The sequence below is a fragment of the Stenella coeruleoalba genome, assembly GCF_951394435.1.
Source record: "Stenella coeruleoalba genome assembly, chromosome: 14".
Lineage (NCBI taxonomy): Eukaryota > Metazoa > Chordata > Mammalia > Artiodactyla > Delphinidae > Stenella > Stenella coeruleoalba.
In genome coordinates this window covers 3,132,515-3,152,783 of record NC_137160.1, presented here as the reverse complement: position 1 = coordinate 3,152,783, position 20,269 = coordinate 3,132,515, and the positions used below count along the sequence as shown (strand labels likewise).

Here is a 20,269-nt window from a genome sequence, read left to right as displayed (position 1 = left end):
ACACAGAATGTGCGAGCCTTGCTCACAGCGGGTGTGAGATGGATGTTTGTGGAAAGGAAATGAGCCTTGGTAGAGCATTTATGAGCTATTTATTTGGGGGGGGCTGGTTTTTCAGGCATTCGCCCAATTTGATTCACGTCTATAAGTCCTTGGTAGTAAAACTTCAATTTCTAATACAGAGAGAAACTGTTAATGCTCAATACCTGGGATCATATTGTCATGGTGATTCAAAAAATAGCTCTCAGTGCAGGGTCCTGCGTTCTGATGCCCTCGGCTCCTTGTGCCAGGGCAGCTCCAAGGAACCACCTTTGGAAAGCCACCGCAGACCCACCCTAAGAGCATCACTGAAGACCGTCTACATGAAAACACGTGGCCTGTGAACGAGGTCCACACACAAATCAACGTGAGCAGTCTCCTTTAGGGTTCCAGGCTAGAAAAGGCTTCTTTTTCACAGAACCGGTGAGTTTTGCCTGTATTGTCAATTCGACATGTAAATGGCCCTGTTTCACTCTTGTTTTAGTGACCAGAAAGCTCAGATTATAAATTTTGGTCCAAGTATACCCACCGGAGGGAACACAACGATCTGGATATGGAATCCTATTTTCCCCTTGTCAGGACCTATTATCCCACTTCCTTGTTCTTGACTTTTATTTAAGTTTTACTCTATATTTAATGTAGACCTCAAGTGTGTACCTCACACCCTTTATGCAATGGGGAGAAACAAGCAAACTCTTCCTACCAACAGACGAATAACAGGATTTCAATCACCAGATTCTCCCACAAGCCTCTGCCAAAATCCTCACAGAAGGGAATACAGGGTGATGTCCATACACCGATTAAATAAACCTCTACAATCCGAGTTTACATGGGCCGTTACGTATTTTGAGAAATGTCTAGAAAGGTAGCAAACTACCTAGGGCATAGTGTCAGGAAAATAATGAGGAAGTACTCAGCACTAACTTCTTCAGAGAATGGAAAACAAAATGCAAAATCTGGGTCTCAGTTTACTGATTTTTCCCCTGAAGGGAAAACCTAGAATGTTGGCTATGTTTGCCCACGTGGAGAACGCAAAGGAGACAGGTTTTCTAAGCGGCTCTTGCACGATGAAGACAAATTCACTGCACCCTGGCCCAGCTCCCAAATTTGCCGGAGCAGGCAGAGGGAACGGATCCCCTATACAGCATCCAGGAGCAGAGCAAGACCCCGCCGGCCCGTCCCATGGGTGCCGTGGTCACCTGTCTGAGCTGCCATCGCCAACAGGGAAAAGGGAAGTGTGGTCTCACCGAGGTCAGCTTGCCCCTCTCCCCCACCTGTCTTCCTCTTCCTTGCCATCTTGTCCACCTGCACCAAAGATGTGCACAAGGGAAGGTGCCCACCTGCTCTGGTCTCCCCTGTGGCTCTCCCCAGCCCACCTGGCAGTTACCCACTCCATCGCGATGAGAGCCTGGCCCTGCACGTGCCCTGCTCTGCACCAGCGTGCGCTTCACCTCTGCCGCGGCCTCAGACAGGAGGCCCACCAGAGACTGCAGGTCTATCTCAGCCACCGCTGGTCCTCGAGGACCCCTTTCCCTGCCTGTTTTGCTGGCTCTTTTCTTCTAGGACTTTCTATCCCCTGCTGGTGATTTGCTTTCTATATTTACTCTCTTATAAAAAGTGATGAGAGTAGGGTGTTACCATTGGGTTTCCCAAGAAAATCTGTACCTGGGCCCCGTGCCGAGCTGGGAACGGGTGCCCACAGCTGCCAGGTCTTGGGTGACGACGGGGCTTCCCCGTTTCCTCCCAGTCTGAGTTCGGTGATGCTGGGTGGCCTTGAAGTAGGACGGTTTATCCAGTTCTCCCACTAACACGATATCCCCATGGAGAGCTGCAAAAATTTAGTCAACATTTTTTCTTCTCTCTGGAGACAGATTTAAGCATCAGAAAGTGAAACTGAAGTGGAGCCCTCTCCCTCCTGTCCTAAATAACCCACCACTTTGCTGGGTCTACATTCGCAGAGCTCCATCAGCCCTGCACCTTCTCAACAAGCTCCTCTTGACCTCAGACTGCGACCGCACTTTCTTCTGTGCGCTCAGCACGGGGTACCAGGAAGAGACCAGACTGTGACTCAGGAAACCTGGGTTTGAGCTCAGCTCCATCACTGTGGCCTCAGCGAATCACTAAGTCCTTCTGCCGTTCAGTACCTGTAAAATGCCCAGATTCACCCCCAAATCATCTCTAAGTCAGCCGCAAATAACACACATATAACTCTCAGTATGAGCCTTTTTAAACAAGTCCAAATAGAAATAACATAAATGTACAAAGAAAGGTAAATAACCAGCAAAGTGAATTTTTCCCTTCATGGTCATCCTGTAGTATCAATTGAAAACTCCCGACAGACATGAAAACCCTACTCTGGAGCGATGCACCCCCGTAACCTGCTCGGGCCACGAAGGTACAGCTCAGTAAGCGTCCAAATGGTGCCTTTGTGGCCCCAAAGATCTAATGCACTTTCCAGAATAGTCTACTATCTCCATGGACACTGGAAAGACCTAATTTAACCGGGGGCTGAAATGCACACTCTCAACTGCCCTCTGAACGTCTGTAGCTAAATGAACACGGATGGTCAATGGACACCCACACGCACAAAAAATCCCAAATTCTAACTGCTGTAACCTCTTTTTTTAACCAATCCCTACAGATACTTGAAAACGTGTAGCTATTAGGAAAATTAACCTTCCTTTGTAAAGTTCAAATTTTAAGCAGCCCATAATCTTTCATCAACCTAGAAAATAACTGATAAGCCAATCTTCCTGTAAAACCCTGAACAGATTCTGCTTTTCTGTCACCAGGGTAATTTACTGAGGCCAATTTTAATCCTACCACTAAACCACTAATCCCATGACTCTGCAGAACTGTCCCAAGTTTACGTTGCTATGGCAAGCATTCTTACATCAGGAATTCAGTTATTTACTCATAGTTGTGTTTTTCAAGTTGGTTTTAGAAATGAGATCATCGTCCTTGCCTCTTGTTTTAAAACATAAAAAGCCACGTCTGAACTAAGGAAGCCATCTGAGCACGTGGCTGGGTCATCACAGTAACACTAATTTAAATTACGCGTGGTGTTACTCAAAGGAACAAATTATCACCGTTTTGCTAACGGTCATGCTAAAGACACAAAAAGCTCCGGTATGATGAATCTCCATCTGGTGGGACTATGGTTATCAATGTGAATGATTTTCTCCAACTGGCACAAAAATCGCCCCGGGTCACTGACGGTGTCAATATACATGATGTCACCCAAAGCAGCCTTCATTCACACCACTCAGATTCTCTGAGAGGCACCTTCCCATCCACATATGCCCACATACGCTTTACAGGCAACACACATGCATGAGTATAAATGTGTTTACTCCTCTCCTTAAAACAGGAAACACTGTATGGTTAAAACGAATGAGACAGATTCAGCAGGAGACTGTCTGGACACACGTGAGCTTTGGTGGGCAACCCCATAGCCATACGGGACCTTAAAAATGGAGGCAGAAATCTTGATTCTCCACGTCCACAGCTTCCTGAGACATGGCATCTAGCAGAGGAGCTACCCTTGTGATTAAATCCACATCTATCTGAAAATTCAAAATAACACATGTAAACTAAACAAGGTGAAAACATCTAGATAATCCCAGAACAGCACCACAAAAGTTTAAATTATACAACAGGATCACCCATCTGTCCATTGGTTCATCCATCCATTTAAAAAAGAATAGCTAATTCTTTAAGGGGAAAAAAAAAAAAAACACACATTTTTTTTTAGCTCTAGGTTAAAGTCACCAGAATAATCAGTAACGAAACAGGGAAAGTCCTGTCTCACTAGCCCAACTTTCTGCCTATTTACAACCAGCAGAAGTTTTAACTGCTCACTTTGGGCTGTGTGTCTTCCTGAACCAACACAGTCAGCCAACATTTAATGTCAAACTCTTTTCCACAAAAATTATTTCAGGAAAAAAAAGTGACACTTGCTCACAGCCCTCAAATATCAACAGAATGAGAAGCTGCTAGAGACAGGAACAGCCCTCGGCACATCTCTGGTTGCATCCTTCACTGCCCTCACTTTCGAAGAACATTCTGGAATGCTGAAATGAATCAGTACCTCATGCAGCCCAAGTCAGCCCGAGCAACATAGGTTAAACAGTGCCATATGGCAAACACGGGCGCATGCTGCCCTTTTCTGAGACAAAGGACAAAAATTCCTAAACAAATATCCTTTCTTTTCACATGGGAGGAGGTGAAGACGGGAGGGTTTTTCAAGTGAGACCAAGTAATGCCGAAAAAAGCTTTTTCTTTAATTCTTAGAGCCTAAGAAAAAAACTAGAGTTTTACCAGAGAACCTCAGTTTTTCAGAGTCTCCCTTCAACTACATCCTGAAAGCTAACACCACAAGTTAGCCTAGCTCCCCATACCCTAAATGAGCAAGAAGTAACAAGACAGCTGCACCCGAGGGCTGAGCTGACAACAGCGGTCCTCCGGGTGCCAGAAACGGTGAGAGACAAGCCTACCTGCTTTTGAAGGAATAAAACACCAGCTTACTTTAGTCTTGAAAATAAAATACATTAATATCTCAACCGACTTTCAACACTCCATTGAGGTGTCTGAACCTCACGATCACATAAAATACATGTCTCTTAAAGTCAGTTTTTGGAATGCGATGACTTGATTACATTCCTGACAGCAAAGCATCATCAACAACAACAAAAGAACAGAGAGAAAGAGAAAGAAAATCTACCGAATGAACACACACACAGTTGAAATATACTTGTAAAATATGTTTGTAAAACGTATGTTTGAAATATATTTGCAAAACGTATCTAAACCCAAGGGAGCTGCTTTTTAAGTTTATCTTTTCGACTCACCGGTGTGGTGTTTTACTCATCATTTTACACATATTTACATGTTTGGGTTCTAAAAATAGTTGTGTTTCTAATGATTTCCGCTTTGTAACTTTCAGTACCATTGGCACTGAAGACTACATGCCAACTCTTTTTCAGGAAACTACTTTTAAGGGATATTGAAAGCCACAGAATTATACTTCGTTACGATTCCGATGTATGCTACTGGAAAACATTTCATTCCGGACATAAATATTCCAACCAGCACTAGCTTTGGAAAGAAAAGCTTCAGCTGTTCAAATCACGTGTAGCCAGACGCAAGGGATAAAGAATACACAAAACAGACAGTTGCAACTGCTAATTGTTACCAGTCCGTCTGAAATATACTTGATGTACCTTAGCAGATAGTGTAAATTTCAAATACAAGCAATGCATTTACAGTGCCTATATATGTATCCTCCCTACGACTATTTAAGTCATAACCCTCAAACAGTCCTCTCTTGAAGAAAATTAATTTTAAAATAAAGATGCTTTTAAAAGAACTGGATGAGACATTTTAAACTTATAGTGAAAGTTTTTCTTTATTTTTCCCATAAGGTTTGTTGTATTAAGAAATTCTTCTTAAATAAACATTTGATGTGACCCCTTTCTTAAAATGGGCTCGTGACAATTTGTCGAAATTTCTGAAAACTGTAAGGTATTCATAGCTAGAGTCAGAGGATGAAGAGGATATGCCCTCCCATAAGTCACTCCCCCCTCTGGTGAGAGAGGTAGGGCGGGATCTCAGCTCCCTCAGGGCAGAGGTCACCCCTCCATCAAAGAGAAATGTCCCACCTCCCTACCGCCCCCCCCACACACAATTCACTTGTTCCTGGGTCCAGAGAGGATGGCAGCGAAGGCATGAATCTAAAAAATGCTGTCACTCTTGTGGTCCCAAGGCACATTCAAACCCTAACAGGCTGCTGCCAACATACTGTTGGTCATCAGACGGAAAAGGTTGGGGGTGACATCCCCAAGGAGAAGACAAGAAGGAGAAGAGAGCCACCGTCACCTGTGTGACTCATGCCGCCAGTTAGCACCAAGCCCAGCGCAGAACAAGAGTCGAAAAATTGCTGGTACCCAAACTCCGGAGCAGACAGAATGGCAGCCCAGGGATGCACACCCACACTCCACATTCACATCTGCCTTCTCAGAGCTCCATCCCGCTAGCCTGCCTCTACACCACCACACATGGAGATGTATCCCAAACACCACCTGATCAGACTTCAGAGCAAATCCACTCCTGACACGGCGCTATTCATTGAAAAATGCAAACCCAAATGAGATGAGGCTTCCTACCAAGAGCATAAGGGTCTGGGAGCTAAAGACAGTGATGCAATGAATTCTTCCTGTTTAGACATTAATAATTCCGGAAGAAAAGATCAAAGGTGCCCAGCGCTAAGCAAGCCAAGGCAGGTCCACGTGCTGGGTGCCAGTTCTACCGGTGTAAGTACAGCGAGGGGGACACAGGCAGCGGGGCCAGGGCAATGCAGCACACAGGCCCACTAGTATCCTCTGGACGGCGTTCAGTAAGAAGAGAGTTAATGGAACTTTCCCCACAGCCTCTAGAGCTTTTGAGGGGGAGGGGTTAGGGCAGCAAAGAGATGCATTTTTTGAAAGAATTGACTGCGTCAGAATAAGTCCATCCAAGTGCTAAAAGGTATAAACATTTACAGCATGTGAGATGTCTGCTTTTGAAGAAGGAATGTTACGTTCAAATATTTATAACTGCAGATATCTGATCAAATACATTTCACTTTCTTCTGCTTTCTACCATTAGCTCTATGCCTTCAGCTGAAATCTATGCCTTGTCACCGAGAAAGGTTAGCTGTCTCCAGCTAAATTTGGCCATCAAACGCCAATGAAAAAGTTATTTGTTTCCTGCACAACAGAGTTGCTTTATTCAGCTACATTATAAGCAAAATACCACTTTTAATGATATAACTGAAAGCAATGTCGAACATGGAATAAAAACCAAAAGAGTGCAGTCTCTTGCACACTGCAAACAAATATATTATGAAAGGAAAGTACACACGTCTGGACAAGCTCCTTCCCGCTGAAGAGAGTCAGCTTCTATTTCAGTTTCCTATTTCTATGCCATTAAGGTATAATGCAGCTGAAACTCTAAACACAATCTCCAGCCAGACTTAGAGCCACTCCCACAAAATTCTTTATAAGAGTCCTTCTGGTAAATTATGAATAAGACCAATACGTATCCTGGAAAAGGAATAAATAAAACTCCACAGCAACCCAATAAACTGAGCACTGGTTTTTCAAGAACCATCCATGACTAAACTCTACTTAAATTCCTAGGTCACATTATCATTTTTCCCTGTTTAGTAACGCTGAAAACCATCTGTTCGAGTTGACCCCACTTTGAGTTCTTCTTTAAAGAAGTCTCCTTTTCTTTTTCACATAATTGTTGCTAAACTTAATCTCCCCATTGAACGCTCCACCTGTAAGACTCAAATATCTCCACGTAGGAGCAAGTAAGGTAAATGAAGTTAAAGTTTAATTCACGGAAGTGGAGACAAGGTGATTTCAGCATCGACCTGTTTTCACAGACATCTCCCATTCTATTCACTCTGCGTTGGTCTCTGAGATGTCTCATCAAGTTAGAAATGTGGGGACTTCGGAGCCCCAAGGAAACTTTAGTCTCTAAATGAGTCAGTCAACTTTCAAGGTCCTCTACAAATAACAATGGGATTAAGACCAGTGATGAAAACTATTCTCAAATCATCACTGACTAGTATCAGTTACACGTCCAAAAGTTAAAAGTCCTTGATGGAGCAAGTTTCAGTATACTAAGCCATTTGGAAAGATTACGCTGACAACAAAAGCTTTCGGAAATGAAACGAAGCAAAACTCCTCTCTCTTTTTCCACTGCTGAATCCTGCACCTACCAACTATGCTCCTTGGCTGTTCTGTTTCATTTTACAGACGTTCGCATTCTTCTCAGTGAGCTTTCTGGCGCATCCCTGGGGCTTGTTATTTTTTTAGAATGTTAATGTGCTCTAAACGTTTCATTTTATTCAAATTAGCAAATTTAACAAAATAAAGCCTTACTAATGAACTAAGAAAAATACCAGACATAATATATTTGTATCTTAACACATCAAAATTCTAATTCCATTACCAAAATACTGGAGTCTCGCTCAGAGCTCAGGGTCTCCCAGAGTCCATTCAAGACGGCATGGGAATTGCTCTCGTGAAACTGTCTGTCCTTCTCCAGGACCCGAACTCCCAGACCCAGGCACGGCCGGCCAGCTCCGCACCCTCCAGTTTCGCACACAGGCGGGGAAACTGCGCGGCAGTGGTATGTGGGATAGTTAATTCCGGCCAGTCTGTGTCAATATAAATAACACAGCTATTTTGACGCCACAATCAAAGAATGCAAGAGAAAATGAAGGAGGAACAAACAAATGATAAAACGAGCTCTTTTTTTGCGCGGCAGTAGAAAGATCCTACCGAATAGCATGCATGCCTAGTTCCTTAAAGTAGCACTTACATTCCTAAACCAAAATACTCCGATCATACTAACAGGAAGGCACGAAAAATAATCTGGCGAAGATCCTGTTGGGGGAATAACCACCCTTGCTTCTCCTCCGGTCAGACCTTTAATGGTATTTATCACACCGCCACGGGGTGGGAGCACTTCAATGTTTAAGTCATCTTTAATCAAGGCTGGAGACCTACGGGCAGGTTCATGGGGGAAATGCAGGTCTGTTGCACGTTTAATGAAGACTTTTGTGACCTGCCGTTAGGTCGGCGCGGTGCGCGGCCCAGGGTCCCGCAGCCCTGCCCTTTGTTACGCGGTGGACCCCGCCGGCAGGCCTGGCCCCCAACCACGGACACCCCGGGGCTTCCAGCCGCAGCCCAGAGGGCACGCGGGGTCCCCACGGCCGACACGCACCAGGTCCCACGAGCAGGACGCAGCAACTCCACGCGCGGACGCCCCACACGGGGACGCCCGGGCCCGGTGCCCACCAGCCCCTCGCGCACAAATCCGCGCGCTGCCCGCGGCCCGGCACCAGGTCAGGTATGAACACTTATGTAATCGCCCGGGGGCCACGCCTCTCCCACCGCCCCACCTCCGCCAGGACAAAGTGAAGTTTAAAATAGAAACCAATTACCTGGCCTCCGCCGCGCCTCGGCCCCCGGAGCGCGGTCCGCGCCGCCGCTCACACCCCCGCCCCAGCCGGGGCCCAGCGCAGCCCGCCCCCCGCCCCGGCCCGGCCCGGCCCGGCCCGGCCCGCACTCCCCCGCCCCGCGCCGACCCCGCCCCAGACCAGGCCCTCACCCCCCGGCCGGGCCCCCCAGTCTCCCGCCCCAGAGCAGCCCCGGGCCCTGCACTCCCCACCCCCAACCTCATCCCCGCCCCCTCCCGCCGGCCCGATCCCTCCCCAGTTAGACCCTCTCCGGCCCGCACGGACCCCCGCCTTTGTTACGGTGCGAAGTTGGGCCGTGGGTCCCCGTCTCTTTCACTTCTTGGGTTACAGTGCAGGCGTGTGACGTCCGCTCCACATGACGGGGGCGGGGGGCGGGCGCCGGGGGGAGGGGGCGGGCCGGGCCCTCCCCCACCTCCCCGCCCCGCCCGCCCCGCCCACGGCCCTCCCCCAGTTAGCCGGGCCGCGAGAGGCCACCGCCCCCGGGGCGGGCAGGTAAATGCCCCCGCCCCCGCCGGGCCCCCGCCTCCCCAGGCGCCCCAGGCCCAGCGCCGCACCAGCGGGAGAAACAGAAATAGGAATGATTTAATCTAGCGACGCCTCCCCCTTCTGCCCATTCCTCAATCCGCGAGCTCACAGAGATTGGGGGGCGGGGGGAAGAGAATCGAGTCGTACTCGGATTTAGGGGGCGGAAATGGCCCGGGCGGGAGGCGCGGGGCTCTGGACACCACCTTGTAACCGAGTTAGGATCTTGATGGGAGAGGACGAAGGTCGCCCGGGGTCGCCCGTGGACCCTCCGGCAGACCTCCGCGCGGCTCTGCAGCCGGACACACCGTGCGTGGACCAGGTCGGGTAGCAGGGTGCCTCCCAGGGGTCTCGGGGAAGCAGGGGACACATGTGGGTCCCTAACCCGTTCCCTGCAGCATTACCATCCGTCCCAGGGCGAAGCAGCACAGCCACTCCAATACGGAACAGAGATGCTACATGGCTAGTAGCATGTGTCCACACACAACACTACCAGTATTCCTAGGGAAGTTGGTGCCGGGTTAAACCCGTAGGAAACGTGTGGCGGCCCGTGACGCGCTCCGCCCGTGAATGTGCCCATTGTGCGCGGGAGCCACGGCCAGCCCTTCGCATTCATAAGTCGGGTGGGCAGCAGAACTCTGACCATAAGCAGGTCACATTCTAGCCTTTGCCATGGACTAAGGATCAACTGCCAGTGAGAAAATAAAATGTGAAGTTGGAAGGTCCACGCTGCCCTTCACTTTTACAGTTAACACCAGTTTCAACAATCCTCGACCTGGCTACGCTTAGCGCCCGGCGAGTGGGCTCCCTCCCTCCGACCCCAAGAGCGCAGGGCGCGCCTGCCGCGTGGGAACGTGACGGAAGGAACCACACATTTCGATTCCCCAGTCTCTGAGGAGCACAATCGCATCACTCCTTTTCTTCCCCGTCTGCAGGTTTCGACTGGAATCCGAAAGCACTTCTTACGCCCATTCTTTACGGGGGGACACTCGGAGGATGGAGGGTCTCCATTTGGACTGCCGCGTGCCCACCTAGCTTCAAAGACTCAGAAAAAAGCGTGTCCACGTCTACAGCTCTCAACTGTGCAAATCAGGAGCCTGAGGACGCGTGGGGCTGGTCGGATTTAACAGTGTGCAGACACATGGGCGCATGCACGCGCGCGCGCGTACACACTCACACCCCAAATTACCTCCGGGATGGAGAAAGCCGCTGCGGATTGGCCGGGAGAGCCGTCACTCACACCCAGGGGGCAGGGAGACTTCGCAAGGCTGTTTCCTTTTTTTCCCCTTCCCTACCGTTTCATTTATTGGTAAAACAACAGCAGAGGTCTGAAAGTTAGCCATCTGCGCCGAGAGAGAGTTTGCCTTCGTTAACGAGGGGGGGCGTCAGACAATATCCGTTTAAATATATTTTGTACTTCCTCAATGGATGAAAGGGGAAATTAGCAATCGGGGTGGGGGAGGACAGGGAGAGCGCGGTGAAAAGGAGGGGGTCATCCGGGAGGGGATGGACGCAGGGTGAAGCTGTTCTCAACACCCAAAAGGGACTCTGACCTTTCATTGATCTCGAAATTAAAAAATGTTCTTCACAGGTCAGATTAGAACAAACGCTGGTCCTAATTTATGAACTCATTATTTTAATTTTATTATTTAAGCATGCGCCAGCAATCGTGTTTCCTTAAGAAAGAACTGACCTATTTTTGGCTGGAGATAAACGATCATGTTAACAGATGTTAATCTTGTAATCTGTTTTTCCTGTAAGCACTTTACATACCCGGGTTTCAGACCTTAAAAATAACATCTTTTCCAAAAAGACCTGACGTCACAATTCACTCCCTGAAAAATCACTCCCCCTCTCCAGTTTTTTTCCTCCGCAATGATCTCAAAGACATTAAATCTTTTCCACTTTATAAACGCTGATTTGTTCTGCCTCGACTCCCACAGGCTTTTATTTGCATTTCAAATTCCACAGGTTACACCAGTCGCCTTTTCAAAAAATGTAAACCAACAATGAAGCAGCAAATGGCTTTCTGTGCATCTGGATTAAATAAGGCTCAGAATGAATATATTTTAAAAGAGGGCTGAGCAAGTTGATCTTTGCACACCCGGAGACCAAGTAATTCTTTATCAGTAAGCCCAGCGGAATGAGTAAAACACAGACACACAACCCCAGAAGCCCCTGGTCACATCCCGGTCTGCTGCGGGGAGCTTATTAACGCTGATAATAAGCGAGGCTGACTTACAGACCCACATTTTTCGGATCCAAGGCTCGGTCTCTCGGGTCCCTAATAGCAAAGCTCCACCGGCTCCCCAGCCCACCACGGCTGATTGTCACCGCACACCAACCTTCCTTCATGAACCACTGTTTTAAATGCCCAACTCGGCTGTCTTTTAACAAACTTATTCATACAAAGTTTCTTTAAAACTCGACGAGGCGGTTCGATCTAAATACTGATCTTAACACTCCAGTAGGTTAGCTCCCCCTGGAAATGGCAGACGAGGCGCTTCTCCACCACCACCACCACCCCCAAACACACACCCCAAGTATTCTTTTCTAGTATATACGCGGGTATACAGCGCGATCAATACCTCCTCCGCCCCCCGCCACGCCAGGCTGGGTGCATCTCCGAGGAGCCCCTGCCACGCAGACCCCGTCTCCCCACCCCGCCTCAGTCACTGCGAGAACCCTCGTCCCCAACCCCACTCCGGCCCTAACTTCCCTTCCGGGCTCTCACTTCTTTAATGTTAGGGTCACTTATGCGCTCCCAGCTGATGGGCACGCAGCCAGGGGAGGGGGGAAACAACGCCCCTCCCCGCAAGCACGTCCCCGAGGCAGCAGCGCTCGGTGCCCACTGGCATCGACCCCATCCACCAAACCCTTAATAACTGAAGCGGCTCCTCGGGCCCCGAGGCCCCAGCACCCACCTTCATTAGCCGGAGCGTTTTACTTTAAAGTAAGGCAATTTGCTCTTTGTCTCCTAATGGATGGAGAGCGCATCCGAGCTCCCCTCCTCCCGCGTCGCCTTTGACGAAGTGTACAAAGCCGGAGCCTCCTCCGCGCTCCCACCCCGCCCCTCCACTGCGGTAAAAGCCACCTCCCGGGCGCTCGCTGGGCCGCCCGAAGTTGCATCTTCCCTCTCCCGGAATTGCGGAGCGGAGCAACTAGCCACCGGGAAAGCGAACCGCCCTCCCCGCGCCCCGGAGTCCTTTCCCGGAGCCCCGACCCCCGCGGCGCACGCCGGGTCCCCCACACGTCGAGGCCTGGTCCCAGCGACCCCCGCCCTCCCGCGGGCCCCGCCGCGCCTACACCCCGGCCCCTACCTTGGCGGGGAGGCGGGCGGCCCGGAGAGGAGGACGCGCACGCCCCGCGCCTCTGAAGGTGAAGCCGAGCGCCCGAGGCGCGGAGCCGAGCGCTGCACTAGACCGACCGCGCCAGCTGCGCCCGGGCGCGGGGGACGCGCGAGGGCGCGCGGGGCCCACCACGCGCCCGGCCCCCTCCCCGCGCCGCCCGCGCGCGCCCCGGACGCGCCCGCCCCGCGGGGACCCCGGCGCCGGCCGGGCTCCGGGGGTTGCGCGGCGCGGGGAGGGGACCGGGCCCCAGCGGCCCGGCGCAGGCCCGAGGCTTCCCCCAGCCCCGGAATGGTCTGCCCTGTAGGAAACGCACACGCTCCACTATTGTCTCATCAGCACAAAGTTCTGCCACACTGCGGGGAAAGTCTGGAGGCTCGCGATGACTCAGACACTGATAATTCTTCCCCTAATAGCACTGAATCCCGATCCCAGCGGCTAGTTGTCGCCCCTTATTCCCAAGGACTAGCGCTGCCGCAGATCCAGTTACGGGAAGCTGTTTACGCGCACACACGGATACACACACAGGCACGCATCCATACGTGCAAGCGTGCCGGGAATGCATGTTCAGCCGGCTCGGGCACCTGAGCCCTAAGCCTGGAATCCAGATTCACAGGCGGGTATCCTTCCGGTGGTCCCAGCCGCGCGTGGTTTACAAGCCGCTTAGGGTGTGCGTTTCACCTAACTTCCTGATAAAGGTGCCGGGGGTATTCAGACACAGGGTATCTGCAGATGAAGTCCGGAATCAAGATGGGGTCCCACTGGAAAGACTTCAGAACAAGATTCTGCTGTCTGGCAATTTAAAAATCCCTGTTGTTTTTTATTTTTATCCTTGAAAAGTTCCACTTTAATTTTTGTTTTTCAAACTCCACTTTCTCACCCCAATTACTACTCTCCGTGGGCCGTAGTTAGTTGCACTAAGTCGAGTCTGAGAATGGAAATCCCAATTTGACTCCAGAAATCTTTCACGGGGAGTGGGTGACTGCAGAGGAGAAGGGGCGGGAGGGGGCAGATGGAGGGGAAGGAGGAGAGGTGAAGGGGGGAGGCTGTGGGAGCGGGAGCCCCCCCCCCCCCGCACGCTCGAGCCGGGGGTGACGTAGACCCAGGGAGCGGTGGCCTGCGCGGAGTAATGCTGCCCTCTCCCACCAGGCTCCTGGCCGTGTTCTGCTCACCTCGTGACGATCTGCAGTGGAGATGGATTCCATCCAAGACACGGCCGTGGCTCTGCTGTGGAGGCCGCGCTACGATCCAGGCCTTACCTTCCGCGGTGGCATTTCTCTCGGAGCCTAACGTTCGCTAATGTTCACGGCTGCTGCAGCAGCTCGGGGGCCCGCTCCAGCTCAGGGCATTTACAACAGAAACCACTACGGACCAGCACCCAGGAAGGGAGTTGTGTCTGCAAAGCTGGACTCTCAGCCAGTGGGCCATTCTGCATGTGTGCGACGTGAGTGCAGGGGGTGTGATGTGTGTGCGTGTGTGTGCATGTGCGTGCGGTTCCACGAAGCAAGGGAGTGGGGGGTAGAGAGACAGGGAGGGAGCAAGACGGCCGAGAACCTCTGCGAGAAGGATTCCTGGTCATAAAATATGATTAATGATCTGCACTAACTCGGAGAGCAGGCATGGTAAAGGTCATTGACGATTGTTGCTGGTTTCAGCCTGAATGCCTGAGTGCGATGTATTCTTGAACAATCAAATTTAAGCCCGATTCACAGAAAAGTATTGAAGTGCCCACAATTCTTTACAATGCAGAGTAAAAATGCACAAATAAAAGTACGCCCCTGTTGCAACTGATTACATGGATATAAATGTCATATAGAGACGCACTATCACATATATAGGTATGCGCCCCCAAAGAGATTAAAATTTGCCTACTGAAACTTTAATACTTTTTGTAGTATTTTGGAATGGATTTGAGTCCATGGTAAAAGTTCTTAGGTCTATTTAAGACTACAGGATTGCACTAATAACTTCCATGTGTGGAAAATTGACAAGTTAGACCAACAATCGGTGAGCAAAGCTTCCACACTCCTCCACATAAAACTGTGAGCTTCATGACTTGCCTTCTTTCTCCAGCCTGCTTATCACCCACATGTGATTTCACTCAGGGCCACGCGGGTTCTACAATAATAGTGTGCTTTTCTTCCCTGTTTCTCTACAATGCATGCAGAATCTGAGAATGTAACTTGAGAGGCCGTAAGAGTTACATCCTGGGGAATGGCAGCTTGAGGACCAGCTCGGTTTTGTTACTGGTGAGAGCACCCTTCGTGAGCCGGATGTGTTTACATTACTGTTCGTTTGTCAACACACTATTTTAAAAATGGTATCAAAACAAAATATATGAGTTCTCGTACTACTCCTACAATATATTCAGCATGGTCAAAATTTCAACTGTTTAATATCTTCAGACATTTAAAGTCCCCATTAGAGATTAAGGACACTGCTTCTGCACAAAATATACATCCCTGAAATCCCCCAAAAGAAGTCCTCCTATTTTGAAATGTTTAGGTAAATTACAACATTTGGGTGGAGAGAAATCAGCAAGACTGATGGATTAATGGTTGGATATACATTGGGTATTTATAATTTTATAACAGAAAAGAATTCTGGTTCATGAAATAGTTGGAGAAAAAAATACTTATTTTCCCTTGTTCTGGTCTAATGAATTATCTGTTCAGGATTTGGGACTCTGTCCCTTCAAGCTAAGGAAAATGGCATTTTAATGAAACAGTGTTGAATGGCTTGTCTGCATAAGTCAGGCAATGGTGTGTGATTATTGGGCATTTAGATCAGAAAGGTTCCTAAGAGATTCCATTAAAGAATAGTTAGAAGTGAAAAACAGATACCAAAAAAAAGGCCTTGTCCGTCTGAAAGCTGGAAGTGAAACTCTCTAAACTATAGTGTGAAATCGAAGACAAACTAAAAATATTTATTAAATATGCATGCGCAAAATTTTAAGTGCACTACTTATTAGTAAATATCTAATGTTAAGTCTTTGTGAGAATTTCTTAGGATTTTCTAAATTATATCTGAGAAAGGAGAATGACATCATATACCTAAGTCCAGGTATAAAATATTTAGCTCTCTGAACTAACTTAAATTTAGAGATTTCAGAGTGGATTGGGGATACATTTGATTTAAATTGTCAACCAGTATCCCTAGGTAAAGGCTGTTTTAAGAGCAGCACAGCTGCTGCTGCATTTATACTGTCTGGAGTAGGTGGCAATCTCACGTATAAATGGAAATTGGCTATTTATTTAGTCACTGATGGTTTCAAAAACGTTACCGCAGTCCTAACTTGCCGTTCTTTCCTAAACTCTTTCCCTTCCTTAGAGGCTGGAGACTCAGAGAATCCGCTGTATTTAGATTACGGAGGAAGGGAAAACAGCCCATCAGCGTGAGCGATTCAGTATGGAATTTAACATATGGTGACCCCCTGCCCTGATGAGAGGGAAAGTTGTGATTATATTTTAAATAGTCTTTACAAAATGGTTTCAGGCTGCTTGAATCTGAAGTTAACCAACAGAATATTTTTAATCGTGGTGTAGGAAACTATCTCAGTTGTTTCTTAAATTTTAATTCTTATGGAAGGTGATGAATACTGTAGTAGTGAAATAGACACTATACGTTTCTTCTAAACACACACACACACACACACACACACACACACACCATTACCTCTAATGTGATCCATGTCCAGATTCTCCTAGCTTCTCACCGAGCAGCTTTCTCTGGTGCCGTCTTTTGTGTAAATTTGACAATTTGGGTCAATCTGTCTGGGCTTTAGGCTTAGTCAGTCATGGTGGAAACCTGCGTGTTGTTTGAAAGACTTCCGTGACGATTTCTTCACCTCTCCGTGGCGTCCGAGTCTGAATACACCTTAAAAGCCATACCTGAATTTTTCAATAGTTTAATAATCAGCAAAGCGTCTCTTCCAGATCTGTGCAAAATGGACCCATATGCGCGACACAGAGAATGGTTTCCTCATTTTTCCCCACGGCAGAAACCCTAACCTTCCCAGGGAATCAGCCGTTTTAACAATCTGTCCTGGTTTTCTGCTCAGAGGAAAATTCCATGATGACCCCTACTCCTGTTCTCAACGCAGCACGGCTTCTCTTTTACTCTTGTGCGCCGATTTTGGTTAATGACAAAGATATCTTTAATAACTTTCGGTCAGAGCGTTCGTGCCGATTCAGAATTGAGGCAAAAGCATCATGGGACTAACAGTCCCAGCGATTTGCAGGCACGTTTTCTCACCATTTGCAGTTTGGGGTAACTACGTCAGAACCTCACAGCAGGTAGAGGGCCCTCAAATCTGTTCTTAATATCAACTTAAGTGAAAGAGTCTCGCAGCAGCTGGCTGCGGGAGAGCTGATACGGAATTCCACAGATGCGGTTCCTAATGGCTGGAAGAATAAAAGGAAGTAGGCCGCAGAGCAGAATTCATTTAAGGAAAGACAAATTCAGGAAGGATTCTTCTTTGGAAAGATTTCCCATGTTCGGGAAGGGAGGGAGTGTTTTTCTTATCACAGGATCCCACAGTATGTTAATTACTTAACAGATAGGTTGTTACTAACACCATACTTCTTACAACAGCAAAACCAATGACTTTTTCTGCCCCCAAATCTCATTATGTTTCCCCATGCATAACTGATTACATGTGCGTGTTGATGCAAACTTTTCTAAGAGAACTGAAAATAAAATAAGGGAACCGGCAACATCTCTTTCACTGTGGGTAGGCAGATATACTTGTAATGAAACCGAGGAGGGAATAAATGCTCAGAAACCTTCGCGTGAGATCTCATTTGACACATCACAGAAGACAGTTTGAAGGAAAGCAGAATTTGGCATTTAGGTGGTTTGATGCTATTAGAATCAGAACAATAAGAAAAGAAGTGGCCAGGATACGGGTGAGTCGTTGTCATAACTATGGAGTCAAGACATTTCGTTGATGAGGAAGGCTGGGTACAATTTTTTTTATTAATTTTTATCGCAGTATAGTTGCTTTACAATGTTGTGTTAGTTTCTACTGTACGGTAAAGTGGATCAGCTCTACGTACACATATATCCCCTCTTTTTGGGATTTCCTTCCCATTTAGATGACCACAGAGCACTGAGTGGAGTTCCCTGTGCTATACACAGGGAACTGTGTAGGTTCTCATTAGTTATCTATTTTATACATAGTAGTGTATATATGTCGGTCCCAGTCTCCCAGTTCATCCCTCTCCCCCCATCCTCCTGGTATCCATATGTCCGTTCTCTACATCTGTGTCTCTATTCCTGCTTTGCAAATAAATTCATCTGTATCATTTTTCTAGATTCCACATGTGAATGACATGATACGATATTTGTTTTCCTCTTTCTGACCTACTTCACTCTGTATGACAGTCTCCAGATCCATCCACATCTCTGCAAATTGCACAATTTCGTTCCTTTTTATGGCTGAATAAGAGTGGGTACCATTTTTTTTTTTTTTTTTTTTTTTGCGGTACGCGGGCCTCTCACTGTTGTGGCCTCTCCCGTTGTGGAGCACAGGCTCCGGACCCGTAGGCCCAGCGGCCATGGCTCACGGGCCCAGCCTCTCCGCGGCATGTGGGATCTTCCCGGACCGGGCACGAACCCGTGTCCCCTGCAACGGCAGGCGGACTCTCAACCACTGCGCCACCAGGGAAGCCCGGGTACAATTTTTTTAGTGACTTTTTATTGCAGTAAAAGGGACGTACACAAAATTTACCATTTTAACTATTTTTAGGTGTACGGTACAATGGCTGTAAGTACATTCACAAGGTTGTACAACCATCACCACTGTCCGTCTGCAGAACTCTCTTCATCTTATAAAAGGGGAACTCTGTCCCCATCAACAACTCCCCATCTGCTCCACCCCGCAGCCCCGGACTACCACCGTTCTACTTTCTGTGACTGTGAATTCGACTACTCGAGGGAACCTCATCTAAGTGGGATCTCAGAATATTTGTTTTTTTGTGTCAGGCTTATTTCACTGAGCATAACGTCCCAAAGGTCCATCCACGCTGTAGCATGTAACTAGGTACGATTTTGCCTTCTTTATAAAAGATGTAGCAGTGGGCTTCCCTGGTGGCGCAGTGGCTGAGAGTCCGCCTGCTGATGCAGGGGACACGGGTTCGTGCCCTGGTCCGGGAAGATCCCACATGCCGCGGAGCGGCTGTGCCCGTGAGCCATGGCCGCTGAGCCTGCGCGTCCGGAGCCTGTTGCTCCGCAACGGGAAAGGCCACAACAGTGAGAGGCCCGCGTACCGCAAAAAACAAACAAAAAAAAAAAACAAAGATGTAGCAGTTATACAGGCAGGCAAGAACTTTGCCAAATAAACTGATTAACAAGTGACTACAATCTCAATAAACAATTCTCAAGAATTTATCTTCTCTTATGATGATCTTATCTGGCTGTCTTTGCTTGTCTTGGCCTCCTTCTAAGTTTCAGGAGAAATATGAGAAACGCCCCATCTTCTTCCCAAATGGAAGCCAGTGCAGCTGAAACTACACAGAGCAAACCTAACGTTGAACTTGAGTTAACTACTCTGGTTAGTAGTTTCACGGCTGATTGATGACTTATAACCAAACTACATCCCCCCAAAGTGGAGGAAGCATATTAAAAATCAGAAAATTAAAAATTAAAATCAGTAAAAAGGAACAGTGAAGTTGACCTACCGGCACCTGAGATGTGTTCACGAATGTATCCAGGCACTAAGGCAACCCCAGGCTTCTGGCCCCAAGGAAAGCCTTTGGTTAAGAGGGTCCATCTTTCTCGGGATGGAACCAGGGTGCGTGTGTGTCTCTGGGGCCTCACTGGCGTACAGTGAGCAGATGTTCCATTCTAGGGCACGCGGAGGTGTTTTGGTGTGCCCGCAACAGATAGTGAACCCATGGCATGCAATTTAACCTGGGGGCCAAGATGGAATTTTTGAAAGAGACAAACGGCTGGGTCTCTACAATTGAGTCACTAAATTGTACTAATTGAGTCACCGAAAAGCTTTCGTTCTTCTTGTCAGCGTCACGGTGGCCAGCGTCACGGTGGCCAAGCTGAGCTGGGAATGTGAGGGAGTCACATTAGATCGCTGAAACATGTAGTACAATGAACAATTTAAAAAATACTTCAAGTAGGCAGTCATCATTTAAAGCAGACGATGACGAAAGTTCAAAATATTTTTAAATCCTAATTTTTCACAACTGTGCATTCCTTCGTTCATTCATTCCACATTTACTACTCCTTAGCCAGGCACTGGATTAAGCGCTCATTTAACAAAGAATATTTATTACATAAGAGCTTACATTTTATGTCATTTAATCCTCCCAATAAT

The 20,269-nt window shown here is 48.2% G+C and overlaps 1 protein-coding gene across 7 annotated transcripts in view; it reads right to left on the bottom strand.

The window, feature by feature from the left end:
* Nucleotides 1-12,979, bottom strand: part of ZNF516 (zinc finger protein 516) — a 110,233-nt gene extending 97,254 nt beyond the window's left edge. For 4 of the 7 annotated variants that reach the window (XR_013831325.1, XM_079942723.1, XM_079942729.1 and 1 more), the window contains exon 1: nucleotides 9,335-9,439. The gene's annotated coding sequence lies outside the window, so the exon portion shown is untranslated. Of the gene's footprint in view, nucleotides 1-9,034; nucleotides 9,111-9,334; nucleotides 9,440-12,516; nucleotides 12,592-12,912 lie in introns of those variants that run through there. The other 3 variants (XM_079942725.1, XM_079942728.1, XM_079942726.1) reach the window with 3 other exon arrangements.
* Between the last annotated feature and the right edge of the window lie 7,290 nt (nucleotides 12,980-20,269).